Consider the following 12282-nt stretch of genomic DNA (forward strand, 5'->3'; position numbering starts at 1 on the left):
ATATATCGTTATACGTTATAACGTAACACTATAAAACGTTATACGTTATATGGTAATACTATATATCATTATACGTTATAACGTAACAATATATAACGTTAGACGTTATATGGTAATCGTATATAACGATATACGTTATTACGTAATAGTATATATCGTTATACGTTATAACGTAACAATATATAACGTTATACGTTATATGGTAATACTATATAACGATATACGTTATTACGTAATAGTATATATCGTTATACGTTATAACGTAACAGTATATAACGTTATACGTTATATGGTAATAGTATATATCGTTATATGTTATAACGTAACACTATATAACGTTATACGTTATATGGTAATAGTATATATCGTTATACGTTATAACGTAACAATATATAACGTTATACGTTATATAGTAATACTATATAACGATATGCGTTATTACGTAATGCTATATAACGTTATACGTTATAACGTAACACTATATAACGTTATACGTTATATGGTAATAGTATATATCGTTATACGTTATAACGTAACAATATATAACGTTATACGTTATATGGTAATAATATATAACGATATACGTTATTACGTAATAGTATATATCGTTATATGTTATAACGTAACACTATATAACGTTATACGTTATAACGTAATAGTATATATCGTTATACGTTATAACGTAACACTATATATCGTTTTACGATATATGGTAATGCTACATAACGTTATACGTTATAACGTAACACTATATAACGTTATACGTTATATGGTAATACTATATATCGTTATACGTTATAACGTAACAATATATAACGTTATACGTTATATGGTAATACTATATAACGATATACGTTATTACGTAATAGTATATATCGTTATACGTTATAACATAACACTATATATCGTTTTACGATATATGGTAATGCTACATAACGTTATACGTTATAACGTAACACTATATTACGTTATACGTTATATGGTAACAGTATATATCGTTATACGCTATAACGTAACAATATATAACGTTATACGTTATATGATAATACTATATAACGATATACGTTATTACGTAATAGTATATATCGTTTTACGTTATATGGTTATGCTGTATAACGTTATACGTTATAACGTAACAGTATATAACGTTAGGCGTTATATGGTAATAGTATATATCGTTATACGTTATAACGTAACAATATATAAGGTTATACGTTATATGGTAATACTATATAACGATATACGTTATTACGTAATAGTATATATCGTTATACGTTATAACGTAAGACTATATAACGTTATACGTTACATGGTAATAGTATATATCGTTATACGTTATAACGTAACAATATATAACGTTATACGTTATATGGTAATAGTATATATCCTTATACGTTATAACGTAACAATATATAACGTTATACGTTAGATGGAAATACTATATAACGATATACGTTATTACGTAATAGTATATATCGTTATACGTTATAACGTAACACTATATAACGTTATACGTTATATGGTAATAGTATATATCGTTATACGTTATAACGTAACAATATATAACGTTATACGTTATATGGTAATACTATATAACGATATACGTTATTACGTAATAGTATATATCGTTATACGTTATAACGTAACAATATATAACGTTATACGTTATATGGTAATACTATATAACGATATACGTTATTACGTAATAGTATATATCGTTATACGTTATAACGTAACAGTATATAACGTTATACGTTATATGGTAATAGTATATATCGTTATACGTTATAACGTAACACTATATAACGTTATACGTTATATGGTAATAGTATATATCGTTATACGTTATAACGTAACAATATATAACGTTATACGTTATATGATAATACTATATAACGATATACGTTATTACGTAATAGTATATATCGTTATACGTTATAACACTATATAACGTTATACGTTATATGGTAATTCTATATAACGTTATACGTTATTACGTAATAGTATATATCGTTTTACGTTATATGGTAATAGTATATATAGTTATACGCTATAACGTAACAATATATAACGTTATACGTTATATGGTAATAGTATATATCGTTATACGTTATAACGTAACAATATATAACGTTATACGTTATATGGTAATACTATATAACGATATACGTTATTACGTAATAGTATATATCGTTATACGTTATAACGTAACAGTATATAACGTTATACGTTATATGGTAATAGTATATATCGTTATACGTTATACCGTAACAATATATAACGTTATACGTTATATGGTAATAGTATATATCGTTATACGTTATAACGTAACAATATATAACGTTATACGTTATATGGAAATACTATATAACGATATACGTTATTACGTAATAGTATATATCGTTATACGTTATAACGTAACACTATATAACGTTATGCGTTATATGGTAATTCTATATAACGTTATACGTTATTACGTAATAGTATATATCGTTTTACGTTATATGGTAATAGTATATATCGTTATACGCTATAACGTAACAATATATAACGTTATACGTTATATGGTGATAGTATATATCGTTATACGTTATAACGTAACAATATATAACGTTATACGTTATATGGTAATACTATATAACGATATACGTTATTACGTAATAGTATATATCGTTATACGTTATAACGTAACAGTATATAACGTTATACGTTATATGGTAATAGTATATATCGTTATACGTTATAACGTAACACTATATAACGTTATACGTTATATGGTAATAGTATATGTCGTTATACGTTATAACGTAACAATATATAACGTTATACGTTATATGATAATACTATATAACGATATACGTTGTTACGTAATAGTATATATCGTTATACGTTATAACGTAACACTATATAACGTTATACGTTATATGGTAATTCTATATAACGTTATACGTTATTACGTAATAGTATATATCGTTTTACGTTATTTGGTAATAGTATATATCGTTATACGCTATAACGTAACAATATATAACGTTATACGTTATATGGTGATAGTATATATCGTTATACGTTATAACGTAACAATATATAACGTTATACGTTATATGGTAATACTATATAACGATATACGTTATTACGTAATAGTATATATCGTTATACGTTATAACGTAACAGTATATAACGTTATACGTTATATGGTAATAGTATATATCGTTATACGTTATACCGTAACAATATATAACGTTATACGTTATGTGGTAATAGTATATATCGTTATACGTTATAACGTAACAATATATAACGTTATACGTTATATGGAAATACTATATAACGATATACGTTATTACGTAATAGTATATATCGTTATACGTTATAACGTAACACTATATAACGTTATACGTTATATGGTAATACTATATATCGTTATACGTTATAACGTAACAATATATAACGTTATACGTTATATGGTAATACTATATAACGATATACGTTATTACGTAATAGTATATATCGTTATACGTTTTAACGTAACAATATATAACGTTATACGTTATATGGTAATACTATATAACGATATACGTTATTACGTAATAGTATATATCGTTATACGTTATAACGTAACACTATATAACGTTATACGTTATATGGTAATTCCATATAACGTTATACGTTATTACGTATTAGTATACATCGTTTTACGTTATATGGTAATGCTATATAACGTTATACGTTATAACGTAACACTATATAACGTTATACGTTATATGGTAATTCCATATAACGTTATACGTTATTACGTATTAGTATATAACGTTTTACGTTATATGGTAATGCTATATAACGTTATACGTTATAACGTAACACTATATAACGTTATACGTTATATGGTAATAGTATATATCGTTATACGTTATAACGTAACACTATATAATGTTATACTTTATATGGTAATTCTATATAACGTTATACGTTATTACGTAATAGTATATACCTTTTTACGTTATATGGTAATGCTATATAACGTTATACGTTATAACGTAACACTATATAACGTTATACGTTATATGGTAATAGTATATATCGTTATACGTTATAACGTAACAATATATAACGTTATACGTTATATGGTAATAATATATAACGATATACGTTATTACGTAATAGTATATATCGTTATATGTTATAACGTAACGCTATATAACGTTATACGTTATAACGTAATAGTATATATCGTTATACGTTATAACGTAACACTATATAACGTTATACGTTATATGGTAATACTATATATCGTTATACGTTATAACGTAACAATATATAACGTTATACGTTATATAGTAATACTATATAACGATATGCGTTATTACGTAATAGTATATATCGTTATACGTTATAACGTAACACTATATAACGTTATACGTTATATGGTAATTCTATATAACGTTATGCGTTATTACGTTATAGTATATAACGTTATACGTTATATGGTAATACTATATATCGTTATACGTTATAACATAACAATATATAACGTTATACGTTATATGGTAATACTATTTAACGATATACGTTATTACGTAATAGTATATATCGTTATACGTTATAACGTAACACTATATATCGTTTTACGATATATGGTAATGCTACATAACGTTATACGTTATAACGTAACAATATATAACGTTTTACGTTATATGGTAATAATATATAACGATATACGTTATTACGTAATAGTATATATCGTTATATGTTATAACGTAACGCTATATAACGTTATACGTTATAACGTAATGGTATATATCGTTATACGTTATAACGTAACACTATATAACGTTATACGTTATATGGTAATACTATATACCGTTATACGTTATAACGTAACAATATATAACGTTATACGTTATATAGTAATACTATATAACGATATGCGTTATTACGTAATAGTATATATCGTTATACGTTATAACGTAACACTATATAACGTTGTACGTTATATGGTAATTCTATATAACGTTATGCGTCATTACGTTATAGTATATAACGTTATACGTTATATGGTAATACTATATATCGTTATACGTTATAACGTAACAATATATAACGTTATACGTTATATAGTAATACTATATAACGATATGCGTTATTACGTAATAGTATATATCGTTATACGTTATAGCGTAACACTATATAACGTTGTACGTTATATGGTAATTCTATATAACGTTATGCGTTATTACGTAATAGTATATATCGTTATACGTTATAACGTAACACTATATAACGTTATACGTTATATGGTAATAGTATATATCGTTATACGCTATAACGTAACAATATATAACGTTATACGTTATATGGTAATAGTATATATCGTTATACGTTATAACGTATCAGTATATAACGTTATACGTTATATGGTAATACTATATAACGATATACGTTATTACGTAATAGTATATATCGTTATACGTTATAACGTAACAGTATATAACGTTATACGTTATATGGTAATAGTATATATCGTTATACGTTATAACGTAACAATATATAACGTTATACGTTATATGGTAATAGTATATATCCTTATACGTTATAACGTAACAATATATAACGTTATACGTTAGATGGAAATACTATATAACGATATACGTTATTACGTAATAGTATATATCGTTATACGTTATAAACGTAACACTATATAACGTTATACGTTATATGGTAATACTATATATCGTTATACGCTATAACGTAACAATATATAACGATATACGTATATGGTAATAGTATAAATCGTTATACGTTATAACGTAACAATATATAACGTTATACGTTATATGGTAATACTATATAACGATATACGTTATTACGTAATAGTATATATCGTTATACGTTATAACGTAACACTATATAACGTTATACGTTATATGGTAATACTATATATCGTTATACGTTATAACGTAACAATATATAACGTTATACGTTATATGGTAATACTATATAACGATATACGTTATTACGTAATAGTATATATCGTTATACGTTATAACGTAACAATATATAACGTTATACGTTATATGGTAATACTATATAACGATATACGTTATTACGTAATAGTATATATCGTTATACGTTATAACGTAACAATATATAACGTTATACGTTATATGGTAATACTATATAACGATATACGTTATTACGTAATAGTATATATCGTTATACGTTATAACGTAACAGTATATAACGTTATACGTTATATGGTAATAGTATATATCGTTATACGTTATAACGTAACACTATATAACGTTATACGTTATATGGTAATAGTATATATCGTTATACGTTATAACGTAACAATATATAACGTTATACGTTATATGATAATACTATATAACGATATACGTTATTACGTAATAGTATATATCGTTATACGTTATAACGTAACACTATATAACGTTATACGTTATATGGTAATTCTATATAACGTTATACGTTATTACGTAATAGTATATATCGTTTTACGTTATATGGTAATAGTATATATAGTTATACGCTATAACGTAACAATATATAACGTTATACGTTATATGGTAATAGTATATATCGTTATACGTTATAACGTAACAATATATAACGTTATACGTTATATGGTAATACTATATAACGATATACGTTATTACGTAATAGTATATATCGTTATACGTTATAACGTAACAGTATATAACGTTATACGTTATATGGTAATAGTATATATCGTTATACGTTATACCGTAACAATATATAACGTTATACGTTATATGGTAATAGTATATATCGTTATACGTTATAACGTAACAATATATAACGTTATACGTTATATGGAAATACTATATAACGATATACGTTATTACGTAATAGTATATATCGTTATACGTTATAACGTAACACTATATAACGTTATACGTTATATGGTAATTCTATATAACGTTATACGTTATTACGTAATAGTATATATCGTTTTACGTTATATGGTAATAGTATATATCGTTATACGCTATAACGTAACAATATATAACGTTATACGTTATATGGTGATAGTATATATCGTTATACGTTATAACGTAACAATATATAACGTTATACGTTATATGGTAATACTATATAACGATATACGTTATTACGTAATAGTATATATCGTTATACGTTATAACGTAACAGTATATAACGTTATACGTTATATGGTAATAGTATATATCGTAATACGTTATACCGTAACAATATATAACGTTATACGTTATATGGTAATAGTATATATCGTTATACGTTATAACGTAACACTATATAACGTTATACGTTATATGGTAATAGTATATGTCGTTATACGTTATAACGTAACAATATATAACGTTATACGTTATATGATAATACTATATAACGATATACGTTATTACGTAATAGTATATATCGTTATACGTTATAACGTAACACTATATAACGTTATACGTTATATGGTAATTCTATATAACGTTATACGTTATTACGTAATAGTATATATCGTTTTACGTTATATGGTAATAGTATATATCGTTATACGCTATAACGTAACAATATATAACGTTATACGTTATATGGTGATAGTATATATCGTTATACGTTATAACGTAACAATATATAACGTTATACGTTATATGGTAATACTATATAACGATATACGTTATTACGTAATAGTATATATCGTTATACGTTATAACGTAACAGTATATAACGTTATACGTTATATGGTAATAGTATATATCGTTATACGTTATACCGTAACAATATATAACGTTATACGTTATGTGGTAATAGTATATATCGTTATACGTTATAACGTAACAATATATAACGTTATACGTTATATGGAAATACTATATAACGATATACGTTATTACGTAATAGTATATATCGTTATACGTTATAACGTAACACTATATAACGTTATACGTTATATGGTAATACTATATATCGTTATACGTTATAACGTAACAATATATAACGTTATACGTTATATGGTAATACTATATAACGATATACGTTATTACGTAATAGTCTATATCGTTATACGTTTTAACGTAACAATATATAACGTTATACGTTATATGGTAATACTATATAACGATATACGTTATTACGTAATAGTATATATCGTTATACGTTATAACGTAACACTATATAACGTTATACGTTATATGGTAATTCCATATAACGTTATACGTTATTACGTATTAGTATACATCGTTTTACGTTATATGGTAATGCTATATAACGTTATACGTTATAACGTAACACTATATAACGTTATACGTTATATGGTAATTCCATATAACGTTATACGTTATTACGTATTAGTATATATCGTTTTACGTTATATGGTAATGCTATATAACGTATACGTTATAACGTAACACTATATAACGTTATACGTTATATGGTAATAGTATATATCGTTATACGTTATAACGCAACACTATATAATGTTATACGTTATATGGTAATTCTATATAACGTTATACGTTATTACGTAATAGTATATACCTTTTTACGTTATATGGTAATGCTATATAACGTTATACGTTATAACGTAACACTATATAACGTTATACGTTATATGGTAATAGTATATATCGTTATACGTTATAACGTAACAATATATAACGTTATACGTTATATGGTAATAATATATAACGATATACGTTATTACGTAATAGTATATATCGTTATATGTTATAACGTAACGCTATATAACGTTATACGTTATAACGTAATAGTATATATCGTTATACGTTATAACGTAACACTATATAACGTTATACGTTATATGGTAATACTATATATCGTTATACGTTATAACGTAACAATATATAACGTTATACGTTATATAGTAATACTATATAACGATATGCGTTATTACGTAATAGTATATATCGTTATACGTTATAACGTAACACTATATAACGTTATACGTTATATGGTAATTCTATATAACGTTATGCCTTATTACGTTATAGTATATAACGTTATACGTTATATGGTAATACTATATATCGTTATACGTTATAACATAACAATATATAACGTTATACGTTATATGGTAATACTATTTAACGATATACGTTATTACGTAATAGTATATATCGTTATACGTTATAACGTAACACTATATATCGTTTTACGATATATGGTAATGCTACATAACGTTATACGTTATAACGTAACAATATATAACGTTATACGTTATATGGTAATACTATATAACGATATACGTTATTACGTAATAGTATATATCGTTATATGTTATAACGTAACGCTATATAACGTTATACGTTATAACGTAATAGTATATATCGTTATACGTTATAACGTAACACTATATAACGTTATACGTTATATGGTAATACTATATATCGTTATACGTTATAACGTAACAATATATAACGTTATACGTTATATAGTAATACTATATAACGATATGCGTTATTACGTAATAGTATATATCGTTATACGTTATAACGTAACACTATATAACGTTATACGTTATATGGTAATTCTATATAACGTTATGCGTTATTACGTTATAGTATATAACGTTATACGTTATATGGTAATACTATATATCGTTATACGTTATAACATAACAATATATAACGTTATACGTTATATGGTAATACTATTTAACGATATACGTTATTACGTAATAGTATATATCGTTATACGTTATAACGTAACACCATATATCGTTTTACGATATATGGTAATGCTACATAACGTTATACGTTATATGGTAATACTATATAACGATATACGTTATTACGTAATAGTATATATCGTTATACGTTATACCGTAACAATATATAACGTTATACGTTATATGGTAATAGTATATATCGTTATACGTTATAACGTAACAATATATAACGTTATACGTTATATGGTAATACTATTTAACGATATGCGTTATTACGTAATAGTATATATCGTTATACGTTATAACGTAACACTATATAACGTTATACGTTATATGGTAATTCTATATAACGTTATGCGTTATTACGTTATAGTATATAACGTTATACGTTATATGGTAATACTATATATCGTTATACGTTATAACATAACAATATATAACGTTATACGTTATATGGTAATACTATTTAACGATATACGTTATTACGTAATAGTATATATCGTTATACGTTATAACGTAACACTATATATCGTTTTACGATATATGGTAATGCTACATAACGTTATACGTTATAACGTAACACTATATAACGTTATACGTTATATGGTAATACTATATATCGTTATACGTTATAACGTAACAATATATAACGTTATACGTTATATGGTAATACTATATAACGATATACGTTATTACGTAATAGTATATATCGTTATACGTTATACCGTAACAATATATAACGTTATACGTTATATGGTAATAGTATACATCGTTATACGTTATAACGTAACAATATATAACGTTATACGTTATATGGAAATACTATATAACGATATACGTTATTACGTAATAGTATATATCGTTATACGTTATAACGTAACAATATATAACGTTATACGTTATATGGTAATAGTATACATCGTTATACGTTATAACGTAACACTATATAACGTTATACGTTATATGGTAATACTATATATCGTTATACGCTATAACGTAACAATATATAACGATATACGTTATATGGTAATAGTATAAATCGTTATACGTTATAACGTAACAATATATAACGTTATACGTTATATGGTAATACTATATAACGATATACGTTATTACGTAATAGTATATATCGTTATACGTTATAACGTAACACTATATAACGTTATACGTTATATGGTAATACTATATATCGTTATACGTTATAACGTAACAATATATAACGTTATACGTTATATGGTAATACTATATAACGATATACGTTATTACGTAATAGTATATATCGTTATACGTTATAACGTAACAATATATAACGTTATACGTTATATGGTAATACTATATAACGATATACGTTATTACGTAATAGTATATATCGTTATACGTTATAACGTAACAATATATAACGTTATACGTTATATGGTAATACTATATAACGATATACGTTATTACGTAATAGTATATATCGTTATACGTTATAACGTAACAGTATATAACGTTATACGTTATATGGTAATAGTATATATCGTTATACGTTATAACGTAACACTATATAACGTTATACGTTATATGGTAATAGTATATATCGTTATACGTTATAACGTAACAATATATAACGTTATACGTTATATGATAATACTATATAACGATATACGTTATTACGTAATAGTATATATCGTTATACGTTATAACGTAACACTATATAACGTTATACGTTATATGGTAATTCTATATAACGTTATACGTTATTACGTAATAGTATATATCGTTTTACGTTATATGGTAATAGTATATATAGTTATACGCTATAACGTAACAATATATAACGTTATACGTTATATGGTAATAGTATATATCGTTATACGTTATAACGTAACAATATATAACGTTATACGTTATATGGTAATACTATATAACGATATACGTTATTACGTAATAGTATATATCGTTATACGTTATAACGTAACAGTATATAACGTTATACGTTATATGGTAATAGTATATATCGTTATACGTTATACCGTAACAATATATAACGTTATACGTTATATGGTAATAGTATATATCGTTATACGTTATAACGTAACAATATATAACGTTATACGTTATATGGAAATACTATATAACGATATACGTTATTACGTAATAGTATATATCGTTATACGTTATAACGTAACACTATATAACGTTATACGTTATATGGTAATTCTATATAACGTTATACGTTATTACGTAATAGTATATATCGTTTTACGTTATATGGTAATAGTATATATCGTTATACGCTATAACGTAACAATATATAACGTTATACGTTATATGGTGATAGTATATATCGTTATACGTTATAACGTAACAATATATAACGTTATACGTTATATGGTAATACTATATAACGATATACGTTATTACGTAATAGTATATATCGTTATACGTTATAACGTAACAGTATATAACGTTATACGTTATATGGTAATAGTATATATCGTTATACGTTATACCGTAACAATATATAACGTTATACGTTATATGGTAATAGTATATATCGTTATACGTTATAACGTAACACTATATAACGTTATACGTTA

Source organism: Bombus affinis, chromosome 18 (genome assembly GCF_024516045.1).
Source record: "Bombus affinis isolate iyBomAffi1 chromosome 18, iyBomAffi1.2, whole genome shotgun sequence".
Taxonomy (NCBI): Eukaryota; Metazoa; Arthropoda; class Insecta; order Hymenoptera; family Apidae; genus Bombus; species Bombus affinis.